Source organism: Crocodylus porosus, unplaced genomic scaffold, assembly GCF_001723895.1.
Source record: "Crocodylus porosus isolate Cpor-Errol unplaced genomic scaffold, CroPor_comp1, whole genome shotgun sequence".
Taxonomy (NCBI): Eukaryota; Metazoa; Chordata; order Crocodylia; family Crocodylidae; genus Crocodylus; species Crocodylus porosus.
Genome location: NW_017728918.1, coordinates 22,857,034 through 22,866,634, shown reverse-complemented (window position 1 = coordinate 22,866,634; position 9,601 = coordinate 22,857,034).

The window sequence follows — 9,601 nt, the reverse complement described above, 5'->3', positions numbered from 1 at the left end:
GCATCTCTCATGGTGGGCCCCTGGCCCTTTTGATTGTTCCAGCGCTGGCCTCAGCGTTGACCACTCAACAGTACTCTACAACAGGCCTCTGACCCTCTAACTCCACTCTCTGTCTTGGGTCCACCCTCTGGACCCTACTAGTGGGTGATGCACCAGGTTGTGGGAACTGGAGTTAAGGCATCCCAACCCACCAGAATCTAAAAGGCTGCTGCAATCAGGCACCTGTTGGCTGCTTGACTGGACCCTTAAAGTAGAAAGCACAAACAGTGACCTGCCACAGTATATTTCCAGAAAGGAATCTAATCTTTGTTTGAAGGCAATAAAATAAAATAATAATTTTTAAAAATCCACCAAATTTATTCACTGTTTCCAGCTTATTCTAAAACATATTCACCCTGACTGGTGAAACTGCATATGCCTTATTTCCTATTCAAATTTGCCTGTTTTCAATTTCCATCCTTTGGTTGTGGTTAAAGCTTCCAGCACCACACTTCTCTTGTGAATGTATTTCCACATGGTAATCACGTTCCATCTGAATTATTTTTGATAAACTGAGAAGATTGAGCTCTTTAAAGTCTGTAACAGAAAGGCATTTTTCCAGTTCTCTAATAGTTTTATGACTGCTCTATGCATCATCTCCAACGTTTCATAAAACGCGAACATTACAACTGCATGCAGTGTTCTGGTATCTGTGACTAAAAAAAAAATCAACTCCTTACTTGCACTCACTACTCACGTATTTATAAATTCAGAGATCACTTTGGGTGTCTGTACATGAGTGTGGAGGCTTCCCCAATGTGCTGTAATTACAGCACATTGGAGCAGACTTGATTAGTTGAGTCTGCTGAAGCATCATAATTATCACACTCCAGCAAACCTGTGTCTCATGTATCAGTGTCCCTGTACTTCAAAATGGTGGTGGTGGTGCTGTAACTAAAGGTCACCCCAGAAGCTGGGGGGTTGCCCACATAGGACGGAGTGCCACACCAGGAGCACCTGTTCCTTGGACGAGCCAGGGGAGAAGTTATCCAAGCTAGTTTAAAATACCCGAGTGCTGGTCTGCCCAGCTGTGCAGGGTGGGCACGGGTGACCCCCACCCCCCGCAGCTGGCCTAGCACAAGTCAGTGATGTAGGGGTTCCCTGGGCTGGGGCAACCCCCACTGACACTTGGGGCTCTGTCTCATGTAGGCAGATTTCTGGCTACTGTGGCTGGCACCAGCCCAGGAGACTGCTTCCCCTTCCCCCCCTCTGTACTTGGAAAGGAGTGGAAGGGGAATCCCTCAGCTACCCACAGCAGGGGAGGCATAGGCTTGGAGGTGTGGGGCTCCCCTGATGTGGGTAGGCACCCAGTTTTTGGGGCCAGCCTGGCCTGGGGAACTATTTCTCCTCTCTCATTGCACATCAATGACTCATACTAGCCTGGCTGTTTGGGTTGGTGTAATCACCTTCACCCTCCCCTGCAGCTCAGCAGATAAGGCATCAAGGGATTCCATGCCAAAGTAGAGAAACCCCCTGACATATGGACTCCCTACATGTGGGCAACCACCTGAGTGTGGGGGCCAACACCAGTCTGGAGAACCTATTCCCCCTTCTTTCCTGGGTATCAGTGACTTACATCAGCCCAGCCATGAATGTGGGGGAATCACTCTCACACTGCTTCACAGCTTGGCAGACCATGGCTTGAGGGGATCCCATCCCCTGCCAGCATCCTTACCCCTCCCACTCCCAATCCCACTCCCCCAGTCCCCCCAAGCCCCACCCACTTCCTGAGCTCCCCCATGGCTGCCCCACCTGCTCCAGCTCCTGGCCCTTTAAAAAAAAGCCCCGGTGCTCACCAGGTGCTGCCTGGAAGGGGGTGATCCCCGCTGCTCCCCACTGCCCCAAGCTGCATGGGGGGCTCTGTCACACACCCCTCACTTCCCCATTTGGCTGAATTGATTTGTGACAGTGATTCGAATCACTGAATTGACTCACTGTCCCCTGAATCAGCCAAATCTGAATCCAAAGTGAATACTAGCCACTTCACACTGGTCTACTGGGCAGCCAATCAGAGATGACCATTGCTTGGCTTGGCTCAGCTGAATCTGGCAATGGCGGCCAGGCTGGGTAACTTGCTCTACCACCTCCTGCCTTCTGACCTGGACCAGTGCAGGCATCTGCCTGTCTTTCCTAACTAAAAACTAAATATGAGTTGAGTTCATTATTGGTCTAGTCTATGCAGATTAGAGAAACCTATGAAGATTGGATTGAATCTTCCTTGGGCATTTTGGCTGTCTGTACTTAGTCCATGTATTAATTACATTAACAAAGAAATATTATTTTTTCTCCTTTTATAGTATATATCTGGGTTAAGTTTATCACACAGAATCTGATTGATTTCATTTTGTATATCACATTATGTCTAACAATGACAGCCCCATCTGCAGGTGTAATACAACATAAATTCCACAGATTTTTTTTGTGATTATTGTTAAACATCTAGCATTTCCTGATCTATGCACTGGGGGGGAAGATTCTGTTTGGTTTTGCTCCTTATGCACCTTATTTCCAGTCACTTTACAGCCAAAGTAGCCCCAGCATATGTTAATAGCAGATGGCTTGAACAGGTGTTCTCCTGAATTGCAAGTGCTGAAGTCAGCACAGTGACATAAACAATGGTATGAATTATTTACTATCAGGGTGCTTCATGCTTGCCTTCAAATAGTCATTATTTCTGCCGCATGTAGCATTTGCTTTGCATGTTTTTTAGCTATTTAATGAAAATAATAATTACCTTTAAAAAAATGTCTTTGATTGGAACTATTTTTGCCATAATGTAATACTGTAATACAGTGATGAAATAATGATATATTCTGGACCCTTCATCCATCCATCCAAATACACTCTACCTTAAAGTACTTTAATCTATATTCATTTAATTTCCCTAAACCTTTAATCTCCACAGAAACTGTCTTACAATGACTTCAACATAAATCACCAAAATAGTATTATTCGGACAGTTCTGGACAAATCTGTCTCCACATGGTTGGGCTTAATTTACATACATAATCTTTCATTGTCTACTTGCATATCTTGTTGGTTTGTCTGGCCTCTGGAAATGGTATAATACCATGTTTTCCTATCTTATAAGAATGCTAAAGGGGAAAAAAAGGAAAGCTCAGGTATACAGACTAGAAATTACTTTTTAAACCCATGTTTCCTTGATATAAAGTTAAAGAATGAGATTAACAAACATGGGGAAAAGAAAATCTCATGTAGAAAGGGAGAAGATAAACTGGGAAAAGTGACTTAAGAAACTTTCTAATACAGATCAGTGCAATTGGAGGTATGTTAAACTAAGCGTCTGTTGCCTAGCAACCTACAGTGTAACACCAAGTAGACTACCAACTAATCACCATCTAAAGCCACTGCCTATGTCATCCTAGCCAGGTACTGAGTCTGACTGCTGGGAATATTTGCCACATCTATCCAGTAAGCCCTGCACAGGGAGGAGGACTGGGGAGAAAGGGGGGCTGTGGCCACCCATGCCCGTGCCAGCTCAACTGCCTGTCCCCAGGCTGCACACCTGGAGCCAGGGTCCCTGTATGCAGGGGGGGGAAGGATGCGGGGAAGGGCTCCCCTCCATTCTCATTCCTGCCAGAGTTTCCCCCCACAATATGCAGAGGGGCAGGAGGAAGTTCAGGACTTTATTAATTGGCCAGAGGCTTCCCAGGTAGGCAGCCAGGGGCCCATCACTCATTGATGGCAGCAGCAGTCTCCTCCTTGGCTGCTGAGGTCAGGCACTCATAGCTTCAGGTGACAGTGCATGGGCTTGCCTGGGGTACTATCAAAGCTCAGGATCCCACACCAAGTTCTCAGCTGTGCCCAAGGTATTATGGTGATTAGAAGAAGCAGAGTGTAGTGGGTCAGGAACCCATTAGTGCATTCAAACAGTTTATTGTGGATTCAACCATCTTATTGTGGATTATTAGTGCATTCAAACAGCTTACTCAAACAGAGTATTGTGTGCTTTCAGGATACTCTGACCAAGGGCATGCCTGGGGTGAAAGCCACATATGGTGGGGGCCTCTGGAGAGGGCCACTGAGTGGGGCATCACTGGCTCTGCATCCCAGCTGGTTAGGGGCCCCTCACTGTCATGGTCCCAGTGGCATGGCATCAAACTGCTTATTCTGTAGGGAGAAGAAGAGGGGGGTTGGTTATGAACCACTATGGCAGCTGCCAGCAGGAACCACTCCTGGCCCAGCCTCAGTAGGAGATGGGGAAGAAAGGCTGCCTGTGACAAATGGCAAGCAGCCCACCTGCCCCCCACCATGGAAGCAGAGGTAGAAGGTTTGGGGGGGCACCCAAAGAAGAATCTAACTGATCAACCTGACTAGCTGTCCCTAGACAGCTATGCATGCACAACCCTTGAACTGAGGCTGAGCAGTGCACAGCCCCTCAGTACAGTGCATTTTATCTCTGAAATGTTGCAAACTCTCACAAAGAGCCTCTCTGTCATTGCTCTGCAGGTACAGCTTCTGCATTTGGGGGAGACCCACCAGCCACCAGTGGAGATGGGGCCACAAGGACACCATAACCATCAGACAGGGACGTCCACATGCACAGCCTCTGCCAACACCAAACTCAGGACTGGATCCTGCTGCTGAACCAGATGGTCACAGCAGTGGAGGAGTGGCTGATGGACTGTTCGGCCTGGTGAACCCAGGACACGGTGAGGGAGCACGAAGGAGATCAAGCATACCTCACCCTCAAGGAATGGCACATTGCCCTCTGAGGGAGGCCAGAACCAATAGACATCAAGGTGACCCAGGTTTTGGAGGTGATAGAGGAGGACCGCCAGGTCCTCAACAACATCCTGGCCCTGGCTGTCAGCTTTATGACACCTAGTGCCCAGCCCCTGGCCCCAGCCCTGTCTAGCCCCCAGCAGCCACTTGCAGTTCCATGCCAAGCCCCCTAGTGGGCTTGGGAAGAGATGAAGCACTGCCTGCACCATCCAGTGTCCCTTGCCCATGGTCCTGAGCCTGGTCTCCTGCTAGCCTAGCCCCCTGCCTCATCCGCCACCCACCGCATGACCCACTGCCATGCAGCCCCCAAATGGGAGCTAGCTTCAGTTGAACCAATGTCACACGTGGGCTCTGCTGGCCCTGCTTCCATGAAGGAGGAGGTAGAGGAGGCATAGCCATGTTGGACAGAGACCACCCTCACCCCTGGGCCAAACCCCAGTTTGCTGGGCTCACTGCAACATCCACACCCATGGAGGTCTACACTATAGGCATGTCCAAGAGGCTACCAAGAGGTATTAACCCAAGGGAGTAGATCAAGACCAGCTGGAAATGGAAAGGAAGATCAGGCTAGCGAACTGAGGCACAAGTTAAAACCCTAGAAGCAACCTCCCTCTATCCCACAGGATACATCACCATGTGGCAGGAAAAAAGAATGGGGAAGATACCCCAAGGAGACAGGGACAAGAGCCATGTGGCCATTGAGGGGCACCATGGCCACCTCCTAAAGCCCGGTCCTGAAACAGTACTGAAATAAATGAGAGTTAATATATTCTATTTTTATACTGTATGGTAGCAATATAGATCCCTTTCACTGGTGTATTTATGGGATCACAGGAAAGTAGGGTCAGAAGGGACCCCTGTCTAACCTGCTCCTGAATATTTCCAGGGATGGAGATGCTACAACTTCTTTTGGTAGTCTGTCCTAATGCTTGACCACACTCTTAGCCAGAAAGTTATTACTAATTTCTAACCTAAATTTCTTCTGCTGCATCTTGAGTCCATTGCTTCTAGTCCTCTCCTCCAAGGCCATAATGTTTCCTCTCGGCTCCATGTTGTTGGGGAACCCTGACACAGGACACAACCTGTCTGACTCACAAAGAATTCCCACCCCGCTCCCCTCCTCTACCTAAACAAAACTGATTAAGATGCAGTGTGAGACACACCTAAAGCCCTCCAGATAAGGGAGCAACTGCCCTAGGTATCATTTGCATCTGAGATGGAACCAGATGACAATTCATTTACATGGGAGATGGAGAACAGAAAGCCCAAAGGAAAGACTACAGTGAATTCTGGGATCAGAGCAGGGGAGCACTGCATGATGGGGAATCTGTGCTCCAAATGCTAATAACCCCACATTTACACACACCCAGCTCAGCATTTATCAGACCAGTTCTAATCTGGATTTACAAAGGACCCCCCCCACCATACACATACACACACCTCTAAGCAGAAGTAAAGTTGACTAGGCATCGCGGGCTGTACATTCCCTGTCCCACTATAAAAGGCCTATTTAAACTTGATTGGCTAAAACTCAGTTGCTGGGTTAGGGAATACTGAGGCAAAGAGACCGAGTCAAGAGGGTATGGGCAACATTTGAACAATGGTAAAGGGTTCATCACAGCGTCCAGCCTGTTGGAGTCTTGACCACAAGTGTTGTCATACTTTTCCTGGGATGACTGGTGGTCCTCCCCACAGAAGGTTATGAATACTCCAACAATTGCCTTAAGTCTGTTAAAAGACTATAGTAAGATCTAGAAAGTCATGCTAAGCTGAGGCTTGTTCACAGCAAGTAAAAATCCAAAACGATGCTGCAAGCTATCTATTGTTTCTGAAGAAACCATGAGATATCCCATCAGTATATCTGCTATCCACAGGAATTTCAAGCTGGCTCCTAAGTGTCTGGTTACTCCCTAACCTTATGTTTTTCCTTGTTATCAGTTTCTTGAGATGTTAACCCCTAAAGATAACCCCTAAAGATTGGGACGTGCTGAGTTTGAAACACGTAAGGGGATCAGCTTGTACAGGCTGATTGACCCAGTTTGGCTCAGACGTGCCCTAATGAACTGAATGCTGGCCCATGAGGGTGTCATCTGGACACCCAGCCAGATTCAGTGGTATTCTGTTTACCTGTGTGCTTGTGTTTGACTGCAGTTTATTGTTGCTCTGATGAACTGATTCTTGGCATATGAGGGTGGCAGCCTGCCCATGGTGATCAACCCGGCCAGCTCAGACGTGTCAGGTCAGTCCTGCGAGATAGCTCCATTGGGGGTGAGGACTTGCAGAAGGGAGAGATACAGCTTTGTATAGAAACACCAGTAACACAAGCAGCACATTAATAGAATTACAAAGACCCTAGAAATATATCCCTAATAAATGAGCACACCCAAAGGTGATGGGCAAATCTGGTAACAAAAATGAACAGTCTATCTCACCCTCCCTATAACTGTCAGTCAGGTATTAAAAGACTGTTATCAAATCCCCCCCACCTCCCCAGTTTTCTCTTCTCTAGACTAAATGACCCTAGTTCTTTCAGCCTGTCCTCCTAAATCATACTTTCCTCACCTCTAATCATCTTTGTTACTCCTGTTGAACTATTTCCAATCTGTTCACATCCTTCTTGAAGTGTGGAGCCCAAAAATGTTGGGTTTTTTTCAGAAACTATTTGTTCCCAAATAGCCAAATAGTTTTTTGGACTCAGTTTTGGTTTTTTTTTCTATATTTGCATTCTGGTATGATATTGACATGATCTCCAGGGTCTAATTTAAATGAAAGCATTGTTTTGTACATGCCTACTGGTAAAATCCAGTCCTTCTAATTGGTTTTGTTCAAGTCCACCTTATAAATATATTACTATTCTGATATACCCTCAACCATATGCACACAAAGATTTTGTGCTTGGCATCTGCAGTACTTCACTAACTGTCTCTTGTCATAGGCATAACATGTTTTTTTTTCCAATTTAGTACAATGTTTTGGGCCATGTTGCCTGCCACATTTTCTGCAGGAATGTCAGGCTGCAAACTCTCTCTCTCTCAGGATGCTCCTTGGCAAGAGATAATCTCACCCTGTGGCTTTTTCTGGCCACATTCATGCTTAATGTGCAGAAACCCCTTTTGGTGCATGTATGTCTGTAGCCCAGATCTTTTCTGGGACAGTTTCTGCTGCCTTGCAAATTTGGATAGGCTTTTCAAGGAACATGTCTCACTCATACAATAACCTTTCTTGCTGTCAGGGCCCCTAAACCAGCTGCTCATTCCAGACTCATTGTCAGTTGTCTAAACCTTCAAGCCAGCTTCTGCAGTACTTTAGTCTATCTCAGTGGGGGTCAGCTTTCTTGGGTGGGTTGCCACAAATTAACTGCACACTTTCCTAAGTGTCAGTCCAATCTTCTTTCCCTACTTGATCTGCTCCTCTGCTTTCTTGTCCCTACCCTTTATGCACTGTGTTGTCTGTCCCCTCCCTGATCTGCTGCCTGCCATATGAACAGGCTGCCTGTGCTACTTTGTGTCATGTGCACCACAGGTTGGCCAACTCCACTCTAACAAACTAACTGACTAATCCCTAACTGAGAGACCATCTCCCAGTTCCCAACTTTTCTAAATTAGAGACCATCTCCAAATTAAACCATTGTATTACTATATTATGGGTGTGTCTATCGGTGCATTTAAGCATGCCTCAGTTGAATGCACATTAGCTTAATGCGCATTAAGTGCATTTAGGCAGGTATCTACACATGCAGGGGTTAAAAAGCACTGATGCTGTGTATGGACTGACTCAGGACTAAAGTTAGTCCTAAGTCAGAACACACAGCATTAATGTACTTTAATGCATCTACACATTTGTTAATGTGTTTTAAATATTTGTGCCTGAATTTGCCATTTTTAAAGCACATTAAGATTGTGCATGTGTAGACACATGCCCTAATGTGCCTTAAATAATAGGCTAATGCACCTTAAAGTGCCTCATGTAGATGTGGTCTTTGTTAATTAATTTATGCAAACAAAGCCTAAATTAGGACTTCTGACATGAATATATATATTCTAATACATCTTAATTGGGCTGGGGGGAGGGAGAAGGGCTAAAAAAGAGAGCCCTAGGGTAGGTGCCCAGCACACCAGTACCTAGATGTTTCCTTGTGCATCTGGGGTCTGTAGTGACCCCAGTGGGTTGTGGCCTCATGTGTGGCCACATGTCATTGGCTGTGTGGTGTGGGGGACAGTGGTGGGTCTAGGCCCAGGTGGCTGGCATCAGAACCAGGGTGGGTGCCAGCTCGGGGGGGTCTGGTGGGTAGGAGGCTCCCAAGGAACTCCTCCTAGGCCAGGCAGGGGGCTGGGACATGGGCCAGGGGCCCTGTGGGGCCATGGGGGAACCTGTGGGGCCAGGCAGTGGGGGATATGTACACAACCACCAAGGCTAGAAGGTGTCCATGGCTTGGTGGTCAGTGTCCCATTGTTGATGGAGCTGCTTCAGGCATTCCCACTCCAGGGCTTCCATACAGGCTCAGTGGTTCCACTACACCCAAGTGATGTCCTCTACCCACCAGGCCTGCTCCCATAGGAACGAACACATGCCTCCTGAGGCTGAGGAGGCATGGCAACTGCCCATAGGTGGTGACACAGGTGTTGGCATCAAGGGCGGGCTGAGCAGAACCATCCACAGGTGGCTGTAGCAGTGTCAGTAGTGGGGGGGGCTGTGGCCAATTGCCAACTGGGGTGTGGGGATCCCGTGGCCAGACACCAAGCCTGGAAGTGTTGGCGGTGCATCCAGAAGTGCTAGTGACACTTGTCAGGGCAGGGGGGCACCAACGCTCTGTCTG